General features: G+C 38.6%; 1 protein-coding gene across 3 annotated transcripts in view; it reads right to left on the bottom strand.

Moving 5' to 3' along the window:
• Smg1 (SMG1 nonsense mediated mRNA decay associated PI3K related kinase) overlaps positions 1-14,737 on the bottom strand; it is a 108,920-nt gene that overhangs the window by 93,303 nt on the left and 880 nt on the right. The window lies entirely within an intron of this gene.

Here is a 14,737-nt window from a genome sequence, read left to right as displayed (position 1 = left end):
AGAGTTATTTATTTATTTTATGTAGATGAGTGCTCTGACTGAATGTACATCAGCATGCCAGGGGAGGGCATCAGATCCCAGTATAGATGGTTGTGAGCCACAATGTGGTTGCTGGGAATTGAACTAAGAATCTATGGAGCAGACAGTGCTCTTAACCACTGAGCCATCTCTCCAGCCCCCAAATGGTACATTTTATATGCATTTACCACCCCCTCAAAACAACCACATTCTTAATTTTGATATTCTAAACCATGAAGAGGCACTGGCTAGGTGCCCAAACTGATTACAAAAAGATACAGGAGCTTCTGGGAAAAATAATTATAGTCTGGTTGTGCTGGTTATACTACTATATTCTTTTGTCAAAACTGAAAGAACTACACAGCATTACTTTCATCAAGGTCACTTCAATTCTTTTTTGCTTTTTTAATATCTGCTCTTAGGGTATGGCAGAGGCTCAGTGGTAGAGCATTGAACATACATGAAGCCCTGGGTTCAACACCATAAAAAAATAAAACAAATACCTTTCTTATGGTAAGGTTATCAAAGAGAAGGCAAGATTTGTTTTTAACAATTCAGCATGCAATGCCTTGTACTGCCCACCTGTTTAGCCATTTTGCCGAGAGAGAGAGAGAGAGAGAGAGAGAGAGAGCTAATGGCACTGGTTTAAGGGACTACACTTCCAATGAACAAGTTGCTGACCTGGGATATGGTCCATAGGAAGCACTGAAGCTGAAAGTTTCATCTGGCCAAAGGAACCAGAACAAATGTGAACCAGTAACAGACAGTTGCTGTCAAAATCAACAATAAACAGTCTTAAAATTACAGCACAACTGTTGTCAAAGCATGAGAAATTTCTGATAGTCCACAGGGTACCTTATTTAAAATACATTATTATTATTACTTAGTAATAATAAGTTTGTAATAGTCTATAGCCTATTTTGATAACAATATTCTCACTAAATTTTCATTAACGAATCACTGAAGGGTAATGCAAAATTAAAAATTTAAGCAGCACTGAAGCAGCACTATACTGGGTGGTTAAACTGAGCTATACAGTGAATTTCTATCATTAAAAAAAAAATAAATGCTATGTAAAAATGCTAATTTTCAAATGAGACAAAAAAAAAAAAAGAAAAGAAAAAAGAGGTGTGATACCACAAAATCATTTGCCTTTATGTGTAATTTGGACATGTCACTTTAGGATGAGGTGAAGCATGTTCAGGGTGGCACAGCTGAAGACTTGGACGTGTTTACTAAAAACAAACAAACAAACAAAGACCTCTTGGGCTGGAGAGATGGCTCATCTGTTGCTTGCTGCTCTTATAAAGGACTGAGTACCCACACTGCAGCTAGCAACTATCCGTAGCTCCAGTAGCAAGGGTTCTGACAGGTTCTTCTGACCTCCTCTGGGACCAGGCATGTGCGTGATGCACAGACATTCGAGCAACACTATACACACAAAATAAATAATTTTAAAAAAGAGGTGAAGAGAGGAAGAGAGGGAAAGAGGGAGGGAGAGAAGTGTCATCAAATTAGTATGACTATGAGCGATGGTATACAAGTCAGGGGAACCTACCTTTCTAAATGACTGCCTCATAGAGTCTAACTTTGTAACATATTTAAATGTTAAGACGAACAAGAAAAGGCATTTTATTAAGCTTAGAATACATACCAGTGGCTCTCTACAGAGGAAGACTGCCAAAAACATCTAGAGGCAGTTTATGTATAAAAGTACACCTTGCAGCAGCACCTAGACCACCTTGATTTTCTAACTTTGCCAATAAAATCATACAATGACAGTAAGTGAACTTTTTTAAACAGACTGAATCAACACTCTCTAGCAACACCCACGGGACACATCTCCTTAAATAGTCTGAGGCAGCACGTGGGTTTCCTACCACTATTCAAAAAACAAGTAATGGGGCTGGGCAGTGATGGCACTACCTTTAATTCTAGCACTAGAGAGGCAGAGGCAGGCAGATCTCTGAGTTCAAGGCCAACCTGGTCTACAGAACAAGTTCCCAAGGCAGCAGCCATGGCTACACAGACTACTACCCAGTCTCGAAATACAAAACAAAACAAAGTGGGGCTGGTAAGGATGCCTGCTGTCAAGACTGATGAACTAGGACTGGAGAGCTGGCTCAGCAGGTAAGAACACTGGCTGCTCTTCCAGAGGACCTGGCTTCAATTTCCAGTACCACCACCACCACCCTGCAAGGTAGCTCATACCATTTTTAACTTCAATTCCGGGGATCCAACGACCTCTTCCAGCTTCTGAAAGCACCAGATAAATGTGGTACACACACATACATGCAGGCAAACTATTCATACACATAAAATACTTAAAATTTAGAAAAGACTGATGAACTAAGAGCAATCCCCCTTCCAAGACATAGTTGGTAAAAGAAGCAGCTCCCACTGATCCTTATATACATGCTGTAGTGCACAAAAACAAGCACTTTTAAAACTTTTTTAATTAAAAAAAGGTCTCAGGTAAATCTCAGAAGGCATAATGTTATAAATCAACTAAAAAGGAAAGACACAAAATAATCACACTATTCTACCACAGGAATATTCATTAACTGAGGAGCACTTCCACACAACTTACTAAAACCCAAGAAGCAGGATCAATCAGAACCAGATGAGGGACCAGCTGTGCTCAGCAGGCAGCAGAAATACAGACATATTTTACATTTAGATTAAACTTCAGGAAGCTAGAAAACAACTTAAAACTACCTAGTAAGTTATTTCAAACCTACAAAGTCTACAAACTTGATTTTTTGTTGTATTTTATATTTATACTAAACACATTTAGTTTAAAATAAGTAGCTTTTATAATTTCCTTTTACAAGAAAAAAACATTTCTAAATATGAAGTTCCTTAGAAAAGTCATTTAAATAAATTTATGCAATTTAAATCATAATAAAATCTGTCTAAAAGTGCATACACATCCTTACATTGATATGCTATCCCAATCAATCTCCTCTCTGTTTAGAAGATACAAAGAATGTAAAGCTGCTCCACCTCAGCGCACTTTCCCAGGACACCACTCCTCCTTCTTTACTTTAAAAAAAAAGATGTACATACATACAGGCACTAAACTAAGGGAGGAAAGATCCAACAACGTTCTCAAAAGAATTCGGCTCTAACCATATGAAAGTTAAGCACACTACCTACTACCTATAAACCTACCCAGTATTAATTTAATCCATGTCCCTGCCCTCCAATATATCCAAAGTTACAAAGATTAGATTATTGTCCATGGCTTATAATTTCAACGAGTAGCCAATTCTTTGTTTTCTTTATTAGTTTGAGACAGCTTCTCACTATGTAACCTTTGGCTGGGCTGGAACTCTCTATGTAGAACAGACTGGCTTTGAAATCATAGAGATCTGACCACTTGTGTGTCCTTGTATTAAGACTAAAAAAGTGTGACACCACGCCCAGCACTTGATAGCAAGTTCTTAAAGAACAAATGGTAAGACATTAAGGGAAAGGAAGCGAATCCAAATCTATGTTGCAATTTCTTACTTGCCAATATGAAACTGGTTTCTGGCTTCAAGGACACGGACTAGGAAAACCATTTCACTACAATTCAACCTATCCCACTGCACCATAGTTTATAACTATGTAAGCAATACCATGCATGCTACATGTCATACCTTTTAAAGTCATACATCCTTTAAAAGACGATAAAAATTTATGAAGATTTTATAGCTACATAATACATGTGTGAGTGTATGCGCACTTGAGTGTAGAGAGTGTGATCCTCTTCTAAAACACTTAAGAGGAAAAGAGAACTACAGAAGGTTCTATACTATTCTAAATTTGGGGCTGGGTGAGAGTAGTTCAATGGCAGTGCCTACCTAGCATGAACACGAACCTTGGTTCCATCCCCAGCACTGAAAAAAATTAAAATTAAAATTAATTTAATTAAGACATAGCCTCTCACACTTATGTGGCACTATTATGTGTTTGAGAAATTTCTCAAATGTTATCTTTAACCTGCATCTGATCTTCAAACCACTGAAGATGCCAACTGAAAATGTTCCTGTCTTCCCATCCTTACTCTACTGCTAGTTTATGATACCAGTCTCTAAGAGATGTACGAAGAATACAGAACACACGGATTTTTAAAAATAATACCCGAGACAGATTCTAAAACATCATGATTCCATTTCTAACACCAATGCTAATACAGCCAAGTAGACTTTCTTTGCTGCCTGTGGATCAAATCTGAAGAATCATCATATTAATGTGTCACCACTACCTCACCCTTTCATACTTATTCTGAGACAGGGTCTTACTAAGTTGCCCAGACTAGCCTTACACTTGATGAGCAGCCCAAAGTAGATCTTGAACCTTCCATCCTCCTACCTCAGCCTCCAATGTACCTGAAATGACAGGCCTCTTATCAACTCCAAGAGGACTTTTAAAAGAGTACGGAAGAAAGGAAAGTTGCTGACCAAAGACTATAAAGTCTCAAGTGAAAAAATGTTTACAGATCTCTGCCAATATAGAATGACTACTGTCAGAAACAATGTGCTTTGCACTTCAAAATACTCTAAAAAATGAATTTCAAAAGCAGCTTTGAGCCACGCATGGTGGTGCACAACTTTAATCCCAGCACTGAGGAGGCAGAAGCAAGTATTCTTTGTGAACTCAAAACCAGTCTGGTCTACTAAAAGCAAGCCTAGAACAGCCAGGGCTCTCTCTATTACACAGAGAAACTCAGTATGGAAATAAAAATAATTTAAAGAAAGAACAAACCTGCACACACACGCATGCATGCACAAGCACGCACGTGCACACACGCGCACACACACACATACACTGCAGGGCAGTGGTAGAGCCAATCATTTTACAACAAATTCTAGATTGCTTCCTTTTCAACTAAATATCGGTATTAATTCTGTAAAACCAGTGATCTAATCAGAAAAGAGTCGAAGTCCCAGCTATATGATAAATAACAACATAAATACCAGTACTAGCTTCTATGACTCGAATTTCACTTTTGAAAGGATATGGATATCAAGATGAATGCAGCAATGCACTGTTTCAGAAACTGTCAGCTCAGGGAAGTTTCATTCCTCCAATCAAGTACAAAACTGTCATTGCCCCTGAGATATCAGCAATTTCAACCCAGTACTTCATATTTTAGTGAACAGACTAAGCAGTATGTATAGACTACAGCAGATGTGGGGTAAAAGGCCAATGTGTAAAAGAATTTAAAAATACGTTCAAGGGGTTTTTCAAGATTAATAAAAGCTATGCATCTTAATTATCACATTCTTCCTTCTATCAAAGACCTGGCTACCACATTAGAACAATAATTCCTTGCAGCTGCTTGATCAGCTGTATAATTTGCTGCCTCAGGCTAACTGGCCTTCTACAAGAGAACAAATTCCCTCCAAATGCTTCCTAATATAACGGCTTTATAAACTCAGGAGCTATGTAAAAAGAGAAAAAAACTTGCCAACTCCAAGTTCTGCCTCTACCAATCTATGACCTATGACCAAAGTGTACCTGAAAAAACACTGCATACATAGTGCATACACAATGGGAATTTTTTTTTTGCAATCATCCCCTAATCAATGCACATTGACATTGCAATAGGAAAGTATCCAGAGATGCTCTAACTCAGTGTTTTTCAAACTTCCTAATGTTGTGACCCTTTAATACAGTTCCTCATTTTGAGATGACCCCACCCATAAAATTTTTGTTGCTTTGTCACAACTGTAATTTTGGTACTGTTATGAACTGTAATGTAATCATCTAATATGCAGAGTATCTGATAATTGAGCCCTGTGAAAGGTTGTTCAGCATCCAAAGGGGTAGTGACACAGACTGAGAACCACTGCTCTAAAATGTCTATGAACAAATACTGCGCTATTTAAAGACGGTACATCAGCACCCGAGAATTCGGATATCTGAGTGGAGTCTTGGCGCAGGGGACAGTTAAATTGACATTCAAACAGAGAATGAAGCTGGGCACGGGCAGGGTGCTGCACACTGTTAGTCCCACCAACTTGTGAGGCGGTGCAAGTATATCTCTGTGAGTTCAAGGTCATCCTGGGCTCCAGAGACCTGTCTCTAAATAAAATAAAAATTGTTTTTAAAAGAGAGAAGGGGAGACTATATACTATTTTTGATGCACTAGTAGAATGGAAGAGTATACAGATACATAACATGACTGACATGAGAGTCACACACATGCTTGAGGAATACAAACATGAAGATCTGGGGCAATGGTTACGTAAGTGCTAGGAAGAAAACCCATTAATATAGTGTTTAAGTCTGCGCCCTTCTCAATAGTGTAAGCGCAGCCAGGTTGGACATTCTAGGAAGGACAAACCTCATAGCAGCTGCAGCTACCACTTTGCAGCAAGAATAGGAAATGCAAACAGCCTACAGCAACAAGAAGCTGGGATGAGGCGGTGCCTCTGGGCAAATAAGACAAACAGCCTCCTCCGCTCCCCCTTTTCCCCTGAAAGAAAATAACTGGATCTCCCCATCCTAAACTATTAGGGTCTAAACTAGTTAGGGTAACAAAATGGGTAAATAATATTATAAGAGCATGTTGGCTTTCACTAACATCAGCTACATATTTGGAAAGGGGGCAGATCACAAAGGCAGAAGGATACCAGTTAGGAGTCAAAGGAAGCTGAAAAATAAGCAAGAGTGGATAGAAGGCCAGCAATCTGTAACTCCTAGAATAAGCTTAGCCAAATGAGGACCTCCTATGTATTCCAGAACTCAAATACCTGAAAATGGTCATGCTGCAGGTCTACTACCTGAAACTTCACAGTACTTCAGGTATTCCAAGCAAGCAATGTTTATAGCAATAGTATAACAGAAAACACACTGAAGACGGTAAGACCCAAAAGTTAATAAAGATCAAACTAATACTATATCCTGACAGAATGTGTAAAGATGTCCTCTCTGTAAAAGATTTCAAGGTGGACCCAGCAAGATGGCTCACTGGGTAAAGGCACTTACTATCAAATCTGTCTTTGACTGTCACAGATGAGATGAGACACCTGTAAGGGCATGCACACACACATAAAATTAAAAATGTTTAGGAAAAAAAAATGCATGCTAGTCATGGTGACAGTGGGAAAGGTGGTGGGGAGTAATTCAATTGAAAAGTCTGCCTCTATTTGAGAATGGTGGTTACAAAGGTATACACATCCATCAAAAATAAAAAATAAAAAAATCACTAACTCAAGAATGAACCATACATACATGATGGGGTTCATTCAATAAACTGAAGAGGGAACAAAAATAACTTTCTAAAGCCAAACAATTCTGAGTAAGCAAATGCTCTAAGAACTGGTTACACTCTAAGGAAAATACAGAAAACAAAATACAGTAAGCTGGAATATTTTGTGTAAGAATTAAACTACACATTTTCTATAAACTCTGCTTTTAGGTCTTCATACAAAATAAAGTCTACTTTTATTTTGTAGTTCCAAAAATACAAGCTCTGAGAAAATGAAGCCAATTTCAGGTAATCAAAATAATGACAGTATAAAAAGAACTAAAACATACAGCTTGTGATACTCCATCAAGGCCAGTTTAAGGACAGGAACTCCTCAGATGTTTTTGGTAATTAGGCTAGAGAAGGCAGGAAACCCTAGCACTCTGAGAATTTAGTGTTACTAAAATGACACTGTGGTCACATCTGTTTTATAGGTGTGACACATCATGTTTACTAAGGTGACTTAAGTGTGGGCAAGCAGAAAGGCTCACCTATGTGATCACCCTTAACCAACACTAGACAACAAATGAAGGGTTTCTGCTAGGCCAAGTTTCTACATATAGGGAACAGTTTTGTCTGAACTTCAATCGTGCACTATAAACAGAATACAGAATACATGACTTAGGTCCTCAGTAGCCTCTTGTCTAGGCCTTTCCAACTGTGATTACAGGACACACCCCCTTCATGAACCAACAGATTGAATCTTCTCTAAATGAACTCACTTTGCTGCTGGTAAACTTCAACATTCAACAGCTCCTCAAACATTCCAATTACACTCCAACTACAACCAAAGCCAACAGTGCAGTTCTAGTCCAGCTCTTCAGCGTCACCCTCACCATTTACTTGTCTTACTCCTCACAAGCACCCTGCTTCTAAACAAACGAAGTATTGATCAGGAACAGCTTGCACTTTACAGTAGCCTTTCTATTTGATTTCACATTTTCTCCAAACTTACAATGAAAATTCTATACTCCAATTTCATCACCCCACTGACTTCTATATATAGCCTTTCCTCCTCTAAGTCCCCAAATCTGAAACTCCACTGATCGAATATAGAAACAGATACACCAACACTGTAACACAATCAATATGCTTTGCCATTTTTTATTAGAGAACAGTTCATACTTTCTATGATCAAACACATGTAGATAAGGCCTTACAGTGGCTCTGTCATTTTAAAGCCTTTCTGATATCTCACAATTGCAGGTCAAAAATATTCCTAAAAAAATTTCATTATTTACAGGAGAGGCCATTTTCACACAGTTAAAACTACTACTCTTAAATTTAAAATAGGGGCTTGGAGAGATGGTTCAGCAGTTAAGCACACCAACTGCTCTTGCAGAAGACTCAAGATCAATTCCTAGCACCCACAACCATCTCTAATTCCAGTCCCATGGAATTCAATGCCCTCTTATGGCCTCTGAGGACAGTGCATGCACATGTTTCAGACATGCAAACCATCCATACACACTTTTAAAATGAAAATTTCAAAATTAGCTGGACATGGTGGCACATGCCTTTAATCCTAGCACTCAGAGAGGCAGAGACAAGTGGATCTCTGTTGAGTTCGAGGCCAGACTGGTCTACAAAAAGTCCAGGACAGACAAGGCTAGAGAGAAACCCTGTCTCAAAACAAAACAAAACAAAAACAAAAATTTGAAATTAATTTTAAAAGTTTAAACACTAATTAACGTCCAGTCACACTCCCATTTTAAAAAGAAATGAAGAACCAACAAGATCTTGGGCTAAGGCACTTGCTGCCAACAAGCCTGATGGCTAGAGTTCGATCCCCAGAACCCACATAAAGGTAGATGGAAAGAACTGACTCCACAAAGCTGTCCTCTGGCCTCCACATGGACATTGTGGCATGTATCTCTGTCTCTCTTTCTGCCTCTCTCTTGTTTCTGTCTTGCTCTGTGTCTCTGTCTCTCTGTTTCTCTGTCTGTCTCTCTCACACACACAAAGTTAAGGAATTAAGGGTGAAAATATTCAGTTTAAAGATATAATTGCTAAATGATTTTATAAAGGTTTTATTTGATAATGAAAATATTAGCTTCCATTGAAACTCACTCATACAATTAGTTGAAAACTCTCAATGCACTCAGGAATTTGTAATATAGAACTGGTAAAAATGATAATAAGGGCTGGAGAGATGGCTCAGAATTTAAGAGGGCTTCTGCTGGCTGCTCTTCCAAAGGCCCTGAATTCAAGTCCATGAACCACATGGTGGTTCATAACCATCTATGAGATCTGGTGTCCTCTTCTGGCATGCGGGTAGAATACTGTGTACATAATAAATAAATAATTTTTTAAAAAGATAATAAATGGAATTTGGTGGCCTGCAGCTGTGTTTCCTGATACTTGGAGGCTGAGGCAGAAGGATCATTTGAGCCCAATGAGGAATGCAGACCAAGCAAAAATTCATACATACTTATTAAATTCTATTTAATGTCCTATTCATAAGAATGAGATATGGGGCTTTTCAAGTTCATGTTTGCTTTGGTTGTAATTTTCCCCATTATATTATATACCTACGGACACCAGACTTAGAACAAACTCACAAAAAGTAGAACAAGCAACTCTGGTCTCAAAACCTGTTGTTAGTCACTTAAGGTAGCTCATGCCTTTAATCGCCAACACTCAGGAGGCGGGCCATCTACACAGTGATTTTCAGGCCATCCAGGGCTATGCAGAGACCCTGCCCACTTGTGTAATCCTAGCACTCCAAAAGCTGATTGAGAAAGGAACAGTAGGATCAACCAGGGCTATAACAGCGAGATTCCTATCTCCAAATTAAAAATCAAACCTTTCTATTTCGTTTTGTTTCTTTTAAGACAAGGTTTTTTTGTGTAGCCCTGGTTGTCCTAGAACTCAAAGAGAACTGCCTGTCTCTGCCTCCTAAATTCGGGGATTAGACACCATGCATTGCCACTACTTGAACTGAAACCCAACTTTTCATATCAGACATAAATATCTAACTCATTTCACAACATTTTTATCTTTTGGTCTTTCACATGGAGTTTTATACTCCTTAGAACTTCCATCTGGCTACAGCCTACTAAAAATGGCAACTAGTTTCATACTGTTTCATCCATTTAGAAGCCTAGAAATAGAAGGTCTCTGTGACACATACCAGTTAACTCCAGCCACTCAAGGTTGAGGGAAGACCTGCAGTTGACAGCAGCTTGGGCTACAAAGTAAGACCATGTCTCAAAAAAAAAAAAAAAAAAAGTCTGAACAGAAAAAACTTGAGCACTACAAGCTACCTAATATACAACAACACATATGTGTTAAGTAAACTCTTAAGACTCCCAAGTAAGATCTATTGAATCCATTTTTTTCTTCAATATTTATTGCTTTTTTATTTGTGTGTGTATATGTGTTCAGATGCCCTGAAGCCAGATTTACAGAGTTGTGAGCGGCCTAAAGTGAGTGCCGAGAACTGATCTTACTTAGACCCTCTGGAGGAACAGGAAGCATTCTTAACCAATGAGCCCTTTCTCCAACCCACTCTTTTTTTTTTTAATGAGTTAACCTATATTTAACTCCACTGTCCAATTAGTCAATGACAATTTAGAATATTAAAATGTACAATAAATTAACTACACATTTAACATACTTGTAACCCCCAGTACTTAAGTGAAGAGGATTAAGGTTGGGTTTCAAGGTCAACCTGGGCTATGAGATCCAAGTCAAAAATTTAACTTTTTTTTTTTTTAAAAAAAAAAACGTTACTTATTTACTGCATGTGTGAGTGCATTCGTGTGGTGGTATGTCTCTGCAGGAGTATGTGTGCCCGTAAACCCCCCCGCACTCAGGTGGTGAAGAGGAATAAAGTTAAGTCTCAAGGTCAGCTGAGCTATAAGATCCTATGTCACAAAAGTTTAACTTTTTTACATTACTTATTTACTGTGTGTGTGTGCCTGTAGGAGCATGTGTGCCTCCTGCTTATGTGGAGGTCACTTACAAGAATGTGCAGGTAACCTACAAAACTGCTTCTCTCCTTCCACCATGTGGTTTCTGGAGATCAAACTCGGATCATAGACCTGGTGCTAAGCGTTTCTTATTCACTGACCCATCTCTCCAGCCGCTCAAAAAAAATTTTTGTTTGTTTGTTTGAGACAAGGTCACACTATGTATGTAGTTGGCTGGCCATGAACTCTGGAACCTGGATGTCTCTGCTTCTGGAATGTTCGGATTAAAGGCATGCACCACTACATCCAGCTCAAAAACCTTTTGAAGTATTCTAACCTCTATCTTTGGATACAAATAGGTATTTTCCATATAAGTAAAATCCAGAAAATGACACATTTTGGCTAATGACAATAAGTCTCTTTTCAGCACAAAATGATAAAAAGCTAAAATTCCTGTTTTTCTCTATTAAAAAAAGAAAAATCCAGAAAAATCCCAAAATCTTTCCAACTTTTTGTCTGATATATTCACAGGTTACAAGTAAATAATAAGAGTAACCTAACATCATTCTTTTATTTTTCTTTGCAAGACAGAGTCTAGCTATACAACCTAAAATTTACAATCCTCCTGCTTCTTCTGCCTCCCAAGTACTGAGATTATAGTTACGTGACACCAAGCCCCAGAGCTCCTGCTTAACCATTTTAAAATATTGAGTACAGTAAATAAGACCCACACAGTGGTGGTGCATGCCCTTAAAACCAGCACTCAGGAGACAGGCAGAGAGATCTCTCAGTTTGAGGTCATCTTAGTCTAAAGACTGAGTTCCAGGACAGACTAGGCTACACAGGGAAACCTTGGGGGTCTGGGAAATGCACAAGACTATAAGTGTTCTGTAAACACTAAAACTATTTCTGGTAGACTTGGTAAGCTTACTCTATTGCTTTACCACAGTAGTCTATTATGCAGCCACCAAAGACATTTCCTGTGGTTATGTGTGACAGATTCCTCCGACTATGAATGACAGGACAAACTGGCAAACTAATACTGAATGAAGCTGACAAGAATTGCTTTTTTTTCCATTGTTTTGAGGCAGTCTTGTGTAGCTCAGGCTATCCTAAAACTATGTAGCTGAAGATGACCTTAAATTTCTGATCTAATTCCACATCACTGCTGGAATTACTGGTATGTACTACCACACCCTGGTTATGTGGCTGGGGATCGAATGCAGGGCTGCTTCATGCATTCCCAAACCAAGAATTATATTCTCAATTGCCTGAATCCTCCTCATGTGCCCCCCCACCATAAAAATCAGAGAGGGAAAAAAAGATACAGAAAAAGCAAATAATTTTTTAATAAAAATTATTTAAATAAAAATAGACCTGTCAATAACACAGGTGCTTATAATGCCAGCACCTGGGAAGTAGGATCAGGAACTCAAGTCATCCTCAGCTGTAGAAGATCTTTTCTCAGAAAAAGAAAGAAAAGAGGACTTGAAGAGAGAATTCAGCTGCTCAGAGCATTTACTGATCTTGCAGAGGACTAGAATTTGGCTCCCAGCACCCACATGATGACTCAGAACTGCCAGTAACTTCAGTCCAAAGTATCTAACTCCCTCATCTGAATTCTAGGTCCCACAGCACATGGTGTGCATACATATACTACAGACACATAAAAATACAAATAAGGAGAGATCGCTCGATGATTAAGAGCACTGACTGTTCTTCCAGAGGACCTGGGTTCAAATTCCAGCACCTACACAACAGTCTGTAACTCTAGTTCTAGGGACCTGGGACCCTCATACAGACATACATACAAGCAAATACCAATGCACATAAAACAAAAGTAAAAATACAAATAAAACACTTTTTAAAGATTCAAGGGCCAGCAAGATGGCTTCCTAAGTAAAGGCACGTGCTGTCAAGCCTGAATTAAATTGACAAACTCCATATGGTAGAAAACAGAAAAGTCTTCTAATAAGTGGTCCTTTGATCTCCACTAACTCAACTACTCATTGCTCATTGTGGCAGAGAAATGTCACACAAATAAACAAACATTTAAAGAATTACTTGAATGAAAATATTTGGAAAAAGTATCTCCCCCATTTGGCCATGCTGGAAGAAAATCTCCACTCTGTCATTTAGCCACTGTGTCAATTTTCTGAGTAGAGAGAATGACCTCAAATTTAACTACAAAAATTATGACCTATAAACATGAGTTTTTTTAGCTGGCTATTTAGCAAATCAATAGTGGCCACCTTACAAATAAACCAAGTTTTGCTATGAGGTATGTGCATATTCCCTTTTCCTCTAAGAAGCAATTATTTCAGCACTGTAAACTGTTACTCCAAGCAACTAAGTGTGCACTGGATAGTACCCACTTATCCAGGAATTTGATCAGAGCTCATAGAAAGTTTTCACCCTTTCCCCATATATTCTCACTCAGCCATGAAATAAACGCAGCTGAAACACAGGCAACAATTATTAACAACCTATCTACATACTCCTTAACCATATAAGCCATTCTACTTCATATCTGTCAAGCTAAGAAGTTTGGTGACCCAGCCAAGTGGCTGTAACTTTTCAATTTATTTCTTTAGAACTAGAAGCTATTATTTGCCAAAAAGCTATATTTAGGAAGGGCATTTTAGTCTTCTAAAGAATTAAAAGTTCTCTCTCTGTCATCTTCCTTTCTCTCTCTTTCCCTCTCCCTCCCTCTGTGTGTGTGTGTGTGTGTGCGCGCACACACACACACCGCACACACACACACACACTGGCCTCTGCCTCCCAAGGGCTGGAATTAAAGGTGTGTGCCACCATCCAGCTTTAAATAAGAGCTCTATCAAAAGTTAAATTCAAGTTCATTTACCACCTAATGTACTAGCTACTTAAAATCAAATTTCACACATGTCAATAAAAGCGAAAACAACAAAGCATGTCAATGCACTTAATTAGTCAACTTGTTTTAACACACTACACAAACCTACATGCAGGGCAAGTCAAAGCCACGATTTTGCAAACTTTTGGTTTTTCGAGACAAGGGTTTCTCTGTGTGGTTTCTCTGTGTGGCTGTCCTGGACTCGATTTGTAGACCAGGCTGACCCCAAACTCACAGAGAGCCACCTGCCTCTGCCTCTCTGAGTGCTGGGATTAAAGGCATGCGCCACCACACCCGGCTTTGATTTTGCAAACACTTTTTATAACTGCTTTATATTTCAATTCTAGACTCAAGCACTCATTTTTAAAACCATTTAGTCACAAACTGCAGTTCTCAAAAGACACAATGTTTAGGAATGCACATTAAACAAAGTAAGTGTACCCCTATTAGCCAAAGATCATTTCAATTTCTCTAGCAACTCTTAAAATGTTTCATTCTAATCTCTCATAAAATCTTCCACGTCCAAACCATTCTTAGGAGTATCTAACAGAAAGCAATACCAACCCCCAAAACTGCTTTCCATTCACGTGGCCAATTTCTGAGCAATTTCAGTGTAGTCCAAAGAACTCATCAACTTCCACTGAAATACAGGCTTATACATTTAGGAAGTTCTAGTTACTGTGGTAAAGC

This window comes from Meriones unguiculatus, chromosome 14 (genome assembly GCF_030254825.1).
Source record: "Meriones unguiculatus strain TT.TT164.6M chromosome 14, Bangor_MerUng_6.1, whole genome shotgun sequence".
In the NCBI taxonomy this organism is placed as follows: Eukaryota; Metazoa; Chordata; class Mammalia; order Rodentia; family Muridae; genus Meriones; species Meriones unguiculatus.
Note: the sequence above shows the minus strand (reverse complement) of the source record. Positions and strands in the feature narration are given on the sequence as shown.